General features: G+C 45.7%; 1 long non-coding RNA gene across 1 annotated transcript; it reads right to left on the minus strand.

The window, feature by feature from the left end:
- Positions 1-814: 814 nt before the first annotated feature.
- LOC123568398 (uncharacterized) lies at positions 815-3433 on the minus strand. Its single transcript, XR_006691737.1, has 2 exons — positions 3289-3433; positions 815-1037 (listed from the first exon to the last, which is right to left on the minus strand). It is a non-coding gene; the product is annotated as an uncharacterized lncRNA (long non-coding RNA).
- Positions 3434-11737: the final 8304 nt, after the last annotated feature.

The raw sequence follows: 11737 nt of genomic DNA on the forward strand, positions 1-11737 counted from the left end.
AAAGAAAAATAGAGAATCTTCTGCCTGGCTTCTGGATGTGGCTGTTCTCAGAGGCCACAGGCATAGATCTGCTCCCGTGTTTCTCATAGGAGCTTCCTTATCAAATGGCAGAGGCACCTCCCGGAGCTCTCTCTTCCGAGTCAGCTTCTCTTACCACACTCGCAATGCCACCTAGGTGTACAACTCTAGTGGGCAGTGTTTTCATAAAATACAAATGGATGACACCCCCTGGAGTTGTCCAGTAGAGTATCCTTGAGTGTACCTACTGCACAGACTTCTCAGGACACAGGCTCTGGAGAGGAAGCCCAGAAAGCCCAAGAAGTTCTTGCCTTTCCCCTGTCCAAGGCCCTCCTTGCAAGCTCTTATTGGATATTTTAGCTTTAGCCTGTTCCCAGTATGCCTGACATTGGGGTGAGCTTGCCCCTCACCCACAGAATGGGGTGCCCTGTGGGCCCCAGAATTGAGTACATATACAGTCCATGACTAACTTTGATTACACCACCATGTGTTCACAAGTCTGTCTCTCCTACTGTGTGCCCCCTAAGGGCAGGGGCTGGGTCTTAATTCATCTTTATATTTCTAAAACACAGCAATATTAGACACTGGTGAGTAGTGGATGAATGGACGAATAAGACTCAATAAAGGCATCAGCTTTAAAAGGCATCAGCAGGTGATTTCTGAAAACTTGCCAGATCCCCATGTCTGAGTCCTCCTTTCATCTCCTCCTTGACTCCCCTAAGAATCCTTGCCATGGTCCCCTTCTAATCCATCTCACCATCTCCTCACCTCGGCCAGGAATGGCCTCGCTCAGTGATTTTTATTCTTGGCTGCATATTAGAATCACATGGGGAGCTTAACAAATATACTGATGCCTAGATCTCACTCCAGATCAACTAAACCCAGTGTGCAGCTGAGGTTGAGAACCTCTACACCCAGGCCACCAGAAAGTTCCACATCACATGCTCTGAGGCAGCAGGCTCTTTGAAAGCATGGGTTGGTGTTCACAGCACTTGGCATTCATAGTATACATGGAAAATCTAGACAGAAATAAAAAACAGAAACAAAACAAAAGAAAACAGGAGGGGAATTAAAAACAACAACAAAAAAAAAAACCAACAACAACAGAAAAAATACCTTTATGCCCTGGCAAAGAGCCTGCCCTGTTGTAACGCACTGGGCAGCTGGATTAGGAATATCTACTGTGAGGTACTAGATGTGCTTCTGCCCTGGGACTTTGGTCCTGCAATCCACTGTTGCCCAATCTTCCACGGGCCTTTCAGGCTTTTACTGTGCTCAGCATGTGATCAGCTTGCTGAGGCTCTAACACCTACTGTACTCACTGCAGCCTCCTGTTCACTTGCCGCTCAGTGAAGCCCAGGTTGGCCATCATCCTTGCCGAACCCGGGTGACCTTTAGTTTAATTGGCTTTCGTGGCCTCCAAGGAGGTCAACTTGAGATTGTCGGCTGATTACCCAAGGGCCTGCACCCGCCTGGGAGGGCAGCTGGATCACTGCATAATGATCAGGGCTACAAGGCCATGCCCCTGGGCTGGGCTTGCTGGCCTCCGAGCTCATAGAGAAACTTAATTTTGACTTTTCAGCTGCCACTGCAGCTGTGAGTCTCTGGAGCAGTCTTTACTTAAAAATGTACCATTAACCTTGCCCTTATGGCTGTCTTTTCCCCAGCTTCCTTCTTCTAGGGGCCCAGAGACTTAATTAAAGACCTTTAACCTTTCTTTACACTTTTGGCTATTTTAATGGGAGTGCTTGAATTGGGTTCTGTCAAGTCAAAAAGCAGTTACCTATTATCTCTTAGGATCACAGAGTGTCAAAGAGGGAATCTGAGACCTCACCCATCACAGAGGTTCTCAAGCCTGGCAGTAGAGTAGAACCACCTGGGGAGTTTGAAAAGGACTGGTTGCTAGGCCTGACCAATTCAGTAGCATCTCTAGAGGTGGGGATTAGGCACTGGTGTTTGCAAAGCCTCCTGGTGATGCTAATGAATAGACATGGTTGATAACCATTCATTAACCAAAATTCCTTTATTTTTCATATGAGAAAATTAAGACTGAGGTGCTTGGGGGCAATTCTGAGCTGCTAGCCCTGCTTGGATGTCCAGGGAATCTGGAGACAGAACAATAACCCATAAAGTTCTGTTCTCATCTGCCAATTAGATTTCCCTGGAGACTACTTGCCTGCTCTGTCACCTTCTTTCCACTGCTTACATTTCTTTTTTTTTTTTTTTTTTTGAGACGAAGTCTCACTCTTGTCCCCCAGGCTGGAGTGCCATGGTGCGATCTAGGCTCACCACAACCTCCACCTCCCGGGTTCAAACAATTCTCCTGCCTCAGTCTGCCAAGTAGCTGGGATTACAAGTGCGTGCCACCACACCCAACTAATTTTTGTGTTTTTAGTAGAGAGGGGGTTTCACCATGTTGGCCAGGCTGGTCTCGAACTCCTAACCTTAGGTGATCTGCCCACCTCGGTCTCCCAAAGTGCTGGGATTACAGGCGTGAGCCACCTCGCCTGGCCCCCACTGCTTACATTTCTCAGTCAGAAATCTGAGAGGGCCAGCCGGATGCAGCGGCTCACGCCTGTAATCCTAGCACTTTGGGAGGCTGAGGCAGGCAGATTTCTATAGGCCAGGAGTTCAAGACCAGCCTGGCCAACATGGTGAAACCCCATCTCTACTACAATACAAAAATTAGCTGGGTGTGGTGGTGGGCGCCTGTAGTCCCAGCTACTCAGGAGGCTGAGGCAGGAGAATTGCTTGAACCTGGCAGGCAGAGGCTACAGTGAGCTGATATTATGCTGTTGCACTCCAACCTAGGTGACAGAACGAGACTCTGTCTCAAAAAAAAAAAAGAAAAAAAAGGAAATCTCTAAGGTTCTAGAATCTCTCTTCTTTCCAAAACCGCAAATCCTTTTTCTTTTCTTTTCTTTTTTTTTTTGAGATGGAGTCTCATTCTGTTGCCCCGGCTGGAGTGCAATGGAACAATCTCAGCTCACCCCAACCTCCGCCTCCCAGGTTCAAGTGATTCTCCTGCCTCAGCCTCCTGAGTAGCTGGGATTACAGGCGCCTGCCACCATGCCTGGCTAATTTTTGTATTTTTAGTAGAGACGGGGGTCTCACCATGCTGGCCAGGCTGGTCTTGAACTCCTGACCTCAGGCAATCTGCCCGCCTTGGCCTCCCAAAGTGCTGGGATTACAGGTGTGAGCCACCGCCCCCAGCCTAAAACCCCAAACTCTTAATAGACTCATTCAATAGATGTGCCAGTCAAAGTGCACCTTGCCTTGGGTCACCAAGCAAGTGTCTTTGTCCAGGGTTCCATTTTCAGTCCCCCATGGCCGCAATCTGCTGAACTTGGGCTCTCACCAGGGGGTGCCAGGAGCATGGTTCATTTTCAATCCGATTTCAAAGCTGGAAGTTAGGACACTTTGAACACTTAACTGAGGGGGAAGCTAGATGTTTTGGGCTTTTTTTTTTTTTTTTTTGGCTCTCTTTTCATTTTGTAGGTGCTAAATCATTATGACAACACATTGGGGCTGAAGCTGCAGATGAGGAAGAGGTAACCACGCTGTGTGAGACAAGCAAAGGACCTAGAGTGGAAAAATTGTAGGAGACATGCGCTCACTCTCACGGTGGTACAAGAGCCTCCCTGCATGTTAGGCTGTCGTCCCCTCATTTGCCTCACCCTAGGACCCAGCTCTAAGGCAGGAAGAGGGAGGGCAGGGGAAGGGGGAAAATTCCATCCTAGCTGCAGGACTAAATCTAGAATTTATTCCAAGTTAAATATAGATGGAATGCTAATATGCCAGTCTTAGCCTGCCTGAAGCAGCGAGTCCGGCTCAGAGACCAATGACCTTGCAAGCAGAGAAGGCTATCGCTGAGAGCCCCCCATGGACGCCGACACTGCCCTGAGGAATGTTCAGCCTTTCTCCCTCCCACTGTAGCCTCTGCTTCACCAGCCTAATGGAGCCTCTGAGCGAAGGTGGCCCCTAGAGAGGCACAGAACAGTGACTCCTCAGAAGGGACAAGTCTAAATGTTTCTTTTTCTTTTTCTTTTTTTTTAAATTATACTTTATGTTCTAGGGTACATGTGCACAACGTGCAGGTTTGTTACATATGTATACATGTGCCATGTTGGTGTGCTGCACCCATTACCTCGTCATCTTTTTCTTTTTTTTACTCGAGACGTTGCTTCAGAAATAAGCTTGAGTCCTGAGGCTTAGCAATGGTCCTAGAGTACGGGGCAGGAAGTGTGACTTCAGAGCATGGGAAAGTAAGCCTCTCCTCTTCTTTGTGGAAATGTTCACTGTCGTGGTCCACTCTGACCCCAGAGTTCATAATTAGAGCTTTATACCCTTTGTCTAATGTGAACTGCAAATTCCTTGGGGAGTTAGTGTACATTGAACCATATTAGTTCTTATTGAGAGCTGGAATGCCTGCCCCAACGCTGTATGAAACAACCTCACACCCCTGCGGGCGCGACTGGGGTCCCTTCCCTGCTGAGATGCGTGTTAGGCCACTCTGACCCGAGGCAAAGCTCTGTTCACCATCTGCATCTAATAATCAATTGTCATGTGTTATCCTGTGACTTCACTATGTTATTTTATTAAAATGTATTAATATTCAATGCAACATGGGATCCTGGACTAAGGAACGTTAGTGAAAAAACTCATGCCGTCCGAATAAAAGTCTGTAGTTAACAGGCTGGGGTGCAATGGTGTGATCTTGGCTCACTGCAACCTCTGCCTGCTGGGTCCTAGTGATTCTACTGCCTCAGCCTCCTGAGTAGCCAGGATTACAGGTGCCCACCACCACATCCAGCTAATTTTTGTATTTTTAGTAGAGACGGAGTTTTGACACGTTGGCCTGACTGGTCTTGAACTCCCGACCTCAGGTGATCCACCCATCTCGGCCTCCCAAAGTGCTGGGATTACAGGCGTGAGCCACTGTGCCCAGCTAACAACATTGATTTCTTAGTTTAGACAAATGTACCGTGGTTGAATAAGATGTTAACATTAGAAGAGGCTGGGGGGCAACTACACGGGAGCTCATTGAGCTATCTCTGCAACTTTTTTATAAATTTAAAATTATTCCGGGCTGGACGTGATTACACGTCCTGTAATCCCAGCACTTTGGGAGGCCGAGGCATGCAGATCGCTTGAGGTCAGGAGTTTGAGACCAGTCTGGGCAACATGGCGTAACCTCATCTCTACTAAAAATACAAAAATTAGTGGGGCATGATGGCACATGCCTGTAATCGCAGCTACTCTGGAGGCTGAGGCAGGAGAATCGCTTGAACCCAGAAGGCAGAGGTTGCAGTGAGCAGAGATCACACCACTTCACTCCAGCCTTTTAAAATGCACTTTTATAAATATCTTTGACAAAATGCCTTTAAAATATCTTTTCTGGTGTGTGTGTATGTGTGTGTGTGTTTGAGTTTCCTTCAGATAACTGAGAGCTTGTTTTCACATGAAGCAAAAATCTGCTCATGCATATTGTTTGGGAAAGTCTTGTTTTCTTAGAGAGGTCTGGAGGCTCTAAAAAATACCTACGGCTTCCTTCTATTCATTTTATATATTTTGGTCCAAAGATTTCATAATTCCATCCCCACCCTGGCTATTCCCTAGGGTTATGAGAGAAAAAGAAAAATATTTTGTAAAGAGCAGGGATTGTATTCTTTTCTTGGCATGTTCCCCTACAAAGCACTGTGTATACTTAAGCCTCTGTATAAATAAATGGCACAAATATAGATGTTATGGGGGAGGGCTCATCTTGCCTGACGGCTTTCTGGGGCCCAATGCAACTGTTTTGTTCACATGTTTATGAATTGGGGCTAGCTTGTGCTTTGAATTAGGACCAAGAAGAGATGTAAACACCCAACATATTGATTGTCACACATGACCCTTTTTTGGAATTTGAGGAAGAAGATAATGAAAAGGGAAGGGGAAAAGAAGAAAAACTAGTGGCCGGGTGTGGTGGCTCATGCCTGTAATCCCAGGACTTTGGGAGGCTGAGGTGGGTGAATCACTTGATGTCAGGAGTTTGAGACCAGCCTGACCAACATGGTGAAACCCCATCTCCATTAAAAATACAAAAATTAGCTCGACGTGGTGGCGGGCACCTGTAATCCCAGCTACTTAGGAAGCTGAGGCAGGAGAGTCGCTTGAACCCAGCAGGCAGAGGTTGCAGTGAGACAAGATGGCGCCATTGCACCCCAGCCTGGGCAACAGAGCGAAACTCTGTCTTCTGCAAAAAAAAAAAAAAAAAAAAAAAAAAAAAAAAAAGAAGAAGGAGGGTGGGTGCTGTGCTTCATGCCTGTAACCCCAGCACTTTGGGAGGCCCTGGTGGGAGGAATGCTTGAGCTCAGGAGTTTGAGACCAGCCTGGGCAAGACAGTGAGACCTTGTCTTAATTTTTAAAAAAATAGAAAAAGGAGATAGGGTTGCAAGAGCCCTAAAAAAGGTGAAGGCTCAATCTAAAGTGCATCCAGTTTCCTGGGGATCCTGTTGAACTGCAGATTCGGATTCAGTAGGCCTGCAGGGGCTGGGATTCTTCAGGTCAAACAAGTTCCCAGTGAGGCTGCTGCTCCAGGGACCTCACCGGAGAAATAAGGCCTGGCAGACACTGTACCTTCAAAGCAGTAGTGCAATGGCATTCTCCATCACTGCTGCTACTCTTGACTTCTGGTTCTCTCTAGCACCTCCCAGACCACTGTTACTGCCTGGATCACTGCCAGTGCTTTTTTTTTTTTTTTTTTTTTTTTTTGGTACATGATGTCAAAAATGCGAAAGCTTTACAAAGCTTCCCTCAACATTGCATAGGGGAAATCTTCTCTTCCAAAGTCTCTCCAGCAGCTTCTTTTTCCCCTCTACCACGATTTTTTTGCTTCTTGATCTCATTTCCACCCCTTTTTTAGTTTGAACCACTCATTCATTCAATTCTCTGTCCTCCTCTCTCTATCCAAACTAGTTTTATTTATCTAGAGAGTTTTTGTTTTTGGAGATGAGGGGATCTTGCTATGTTGCCCAGTCTGGTCTTGAACTCCTGAGCTCAAGGAATCCTCCCACCTCAGCCTCCCAAGTAGCTGGGACTACAAGTGTGCTCCATCATGCCTGGCTAATCTAGAGATTTTAATGCACAGTCTGCACCAAGAATAGTTTCCACCTTTTCTTTTTGGTCCCACCCAGGAACGAAATTAGCATCTCTTAATGGTGAGTGAAATTAGAGTAGATGCCAGATGCAGTGGCTCACGCCTGTAATCCCAGCACTTTGGGAGACCGAGGCGGGTGGATCACAAGGTCAGGAGTTCGAGAACATCCTGGCTAACACAGTGAAACCCCGTCTCTACTAAAAATAAAAAAATTAGCCAGGCATTATGACAGGTGCCTGTAGTCCCAGTTACTCGGGAGGCTGAGACAGGAGACTGGCATGAACCCAGGAGGCGGAGCTTGCAGTGAGCCCAGTGAGTACCACTGAACTCCAGCCTGGGTGACAGAGTGAGACTCTGTCTCAAAAAAAAAAAAAAAAAAAAAAAAAAAAATTAATAAATAAATTATAGTAGACTCAGTGTTTAGCTTTTTTCATCTCCCAGGCCACTTCTTTATGAAGTAACCTCCACCACAATGTATAGTTTCTAGAAAGTCTGAAGGAGCACTGATGTTTTTCCTCAAATGCAGTTTCTATGTCACCATGGTAAATAAGAATTTTCAGGCTTGCAGTCAAGGACAGCCTTTCAAATTCTCTTTGGATGAAACTAATCCCCAAGGCTGTTCAACCCCCCTATAACTAAGAAGCTTACAAGGCCAAATATTTGATGCACTGGTCTGAAAACAATGATTTGGGTGTCAATCACTGACACATCATAATGCTTACCACTGTCCTTCCAAACCCACTGCGGACCAATAAACAGTGATTATGCTGACAGAGCTGAAACAAACCTTTTCATCTGTAAGTATTCATTTAACTCTGGAAACCTTAAAGCTGGCTTGGTGATCATCTCATTAGATTTTTCTACAGGGTGCCAATACCAAAATGATACAGTATTATTTAAAAGTGGCTTATATACCATTCTATCAAATGAAACTGTCTATGAACTGGTATTTGCACAAATTTATGTTGTAATGGTAAATGATACTTATCATGAAGAGCCTGGAGCACTCACTTAAGTGCCTTCTGAATCATGCAAGAAAGCTGCAATATTTGTTTAATATTTTATGGTGTTAAATGTATTTGAAGTTCATTCTTGGGAAATTGGCCATCTATGCCTAATAATAACTTACACTGGCAGATTTATTTCCAGCTTGGCCCGCATTTTCAACAAGAACATTTAATAAACTGTATTTTAAAACTGAAGGAATTGAGATGAAGGAATTGCCCAAAGTCCATAGGTGGTAGTAAGTAGAAAATCAGGACAAGAACCCAAGCCTTCTGTTTTCTTTTATATGGTTCTTTATTTGATTAACCAGAACACCCATTTCTCTTACAATCACTAATAGATAAAGTCAACTGAGTGTAATCCTGGGTTTAAAGTGTCACAATAAACTAAGGAGACAAATTTGGTTTTACCTCCATCTACATCCTGACAGAATTTTCTTTTTCTTTTGTCTTTTTTTTTTTTGAGATGGAGTCTCGCTTGTTGCCCAGGCTAGAGTGCAATGGCACCATCTCGGCTCACTGCAGCCTCCACCTCTCGGATTCAAGAGACTCTCCCACCTTAGCCTCCTGAGTAGCTGGGATTACAGGCATCCGCCATCATGCCTGGCTAATTTTTGTATTTTTAGTAGAAACAGGGTTTCACCATGTTGGCCAGGCTGGTCTCAATCTCCTGACCTCAGGACATCCGCCCACCTCAGCCTCCCAAAGCACTGGGATTACAGAAGTGAGCCACCGTGCCCGGCCTCTTTTTCTTTTTCCTTTCCTTTCCTTTATTTATTTATTTATTCATTTATTTATTTTTTGAGACAGAGTCTCACTCTGTCGTCCAGGCTGGATGGTGTGCAGTGGTGTGATCTTGGTCCACTGCAACCTCTGCCTCCCAGGTTCAAGCGATTCTCATGCCTTAACCTTCCGAGTAGCTGGGACTACAGGTGCATGCCACCACGCCCAGCTAATTTTTGTATTTTTAGTAGAGATGGGGGTTTTACCATGTTGGCCAGGCTGGTCTTGAACTTCTGGCCTCAAGTGATCTGCCGACCTTGACCTCCCAAACTGTTGGGATTATAGGCATGAGCCACCGCACCCAGCTCAGAATATCCATATCCAAAATTCACATGGAAATTGTCTTTTAATTTGTCTGGGGATGATATACACTTATAACTTTATTTTTCTTTTCACACTTTTTATGAATCAACCAAGAAAAAGAAAATGGCTTGTTACCTTGGGATCACAGACAATTTAAATCCGATTTGATTCAACAAACATCAGTTAAGTATCTATTTATGTGGCACACAGGTTGCTGGGCTTTGGAAATAGAGTGGCTGATAAAACATGGTCATCTCCAGCTGGAGGGATTTACAGAGTTGTTAAACAGGTGCTGAGGCTACTACAGTGGCCCAAGAGGGAATGGTCAACTGGGAGATGGGTTACTGGGGAGGGAGCAGCTGATTCTTGAGGATGAACGGGCAATTCCAAGGCATATGGGCGTATGGAAGGTGGGATTATTACGGAAGGAGGAAAGCTGATGTGTGACACCACTGGATCAACCAAGCTGCCAATAGTCTGGATGCCTGAAGGTGAGAGTCTGGAGGTCATGTGAAGAGACAGGGCTAGGTCAGGCACTATGGCACACACCTTTAATTCCAGCACTGTGGGAGGCTGAGATGGGAGGATCGCTTGAGCCCAGGCATTTGAGACTAACCTGGGTAATATAGTGAGATCCCCATCCATCCCTACAAAAAGTTAAAAAATTAGCCAGGCAAGCGGGTGAGTACCTGTAGTCTCAGCTACTTGGGAGGCTGAGGAGGGAGGATTCCTTGAGCCTGGGAGGTAGAGGTTGCAGTCAGCCAGCCATGATTGTGCCACTGTGCTACAGCCTGGATGACAGAGTGAAATCTTATTTCAAAAAAAAAAGGAAAATTAAAAAATTTTACAAAACGAGATGAAGCTGGGCCAAACCCTGTGTGTCACATTAATGGGCAGTGGAAATTGAAATTTCCCCATTGACAAGGGGAAACCAAAGAAGAATTTTAAGCACAAGAGTAACTGTGGCAATTCCAGCTTTTTGCCCACATGAAGGTCCCTCCTCCTCTTCTCTCTCTTGTCACTCTTGCCCTCTGACAGGATATACCTTCTGCTCTCCATGTTTATAACAAGCCAGCTCTAGCAAAACCCCTGGTGGCCATTTTAGTCAGAGGCCCTGCATCCTCCCACTATACACACTGTATGATTTTGGATCCCAAAACATATTACCCACTCGATGACCTGTTTTATTTGCCAGACTTGACCTAAATCATTAATCATATTTCTTAATAGTTGATATGGTTTGGCTCTGTGTCCTCACCTGAATCTTGTTGAATTGTAATTTGCAATGTTGGGGGAGAGACCTGGTAGGAGATGATTGGATTGTGGCGGTGGATTTGCTCCTTCCTGCTCTCGTGATAGTGAGTTTCCATGAGATCTGGTTGTTTAGGTCTTATTGTTTAAAAGTGCGTAGCACTTCACAGTTCACTCTGTCTCCCTTTCTCCTTTCCAGCCATGAGAACACATGCTTTGCTTCTCCCCTTCACCTTCTGCCATGATTGTAAGTTTCCTGAGGCTTCTCCAGCCATGCAGAACTGTGAGTCGATTAAACCTCTTTTCTTTATAAATTACCCAGTCTCACGTAGTTCTTTATACCAATGTGAGACTGGACTAATACAATAGTCAAGATAAAAGAAGTCAGGACTTCCCACTAAACAAAGTATGAATCTCGGTTCCAGATGCTTAGATAGTCTAAGTTTTGGGCTATAGTCATTCTTGGTGCTACAAGAATGATGACTTTTAGAGATCAGTAGATTGAGTTATGATTGCAGGAGAAAGTCCTTGTCTGCTTTCTGACTAGCAGATAAACTGGCATTACAAACAGGAATGCTCTCAAGTCTTCCTTCACCTCTGAGACTTCCTGCATGGGCTCCTGGAGGAAGAGAGATATGCAGATCCACTTGATGCCTACATGGCTTCCTTCCTGGCCATGCAAGGCCACAGGGGCCTTATTGAAAGTTATTCCAGGCCGGGTGCACTGGCTCACGCCTGTAATCCCAGCACTTTGGGAGGCCAAGGTGGGCGGATCACGAGGTCAGCAGATAGAGACCATCCTGGCTAACATGGTGAAACTCTGTCTCTACTAAAAACACAAAAACAAAATTAGCCAGGAGTGGTGGCGGGCACCTATAGTCCCAGCTACTCGGGAGGCTGAGGTGGGAGAATGCAGTGAACCTGGGCCGAGATCATGCCATTGCACTCCAGCCTGGGCGACAGAGCAAGACTCTGTCTCAAAAAAAAAGAAGAAAGCTACTCCAGCCCCTCTCCTAATCGACAGTTTCCCATCTCTGTTCCCACCTCTGTCTTTCTGCTTGGCTTCCTGAATTTCCATTCCAAGCTCTTGAAGCTGCTTCTCATCAACTGCCATTTGGTTTGCAACCAGCCTCATTTGGCATTGGGTGCCTGAGATTACTCCCCTTGGCTCCAGGCACAATGATTTGAGGTCAAGGAGCACTCCACTCTTAGCCACTCCCAGTCCACTCCTGCCTGA

Source organism: Macaca fascicularis, chromosome 13 (assembly GCF_037993035.2).
Source record: "Macaca fascicularis isolate 582-1 chromosome 13, T2T-MFA8v1.1".
Taxonomy (NCBI): Eukaryota; Metazoa; Chordata; class Mammalia; order Primates; family Cercopithecidae; genus Macaca; species Macaca fascicularis.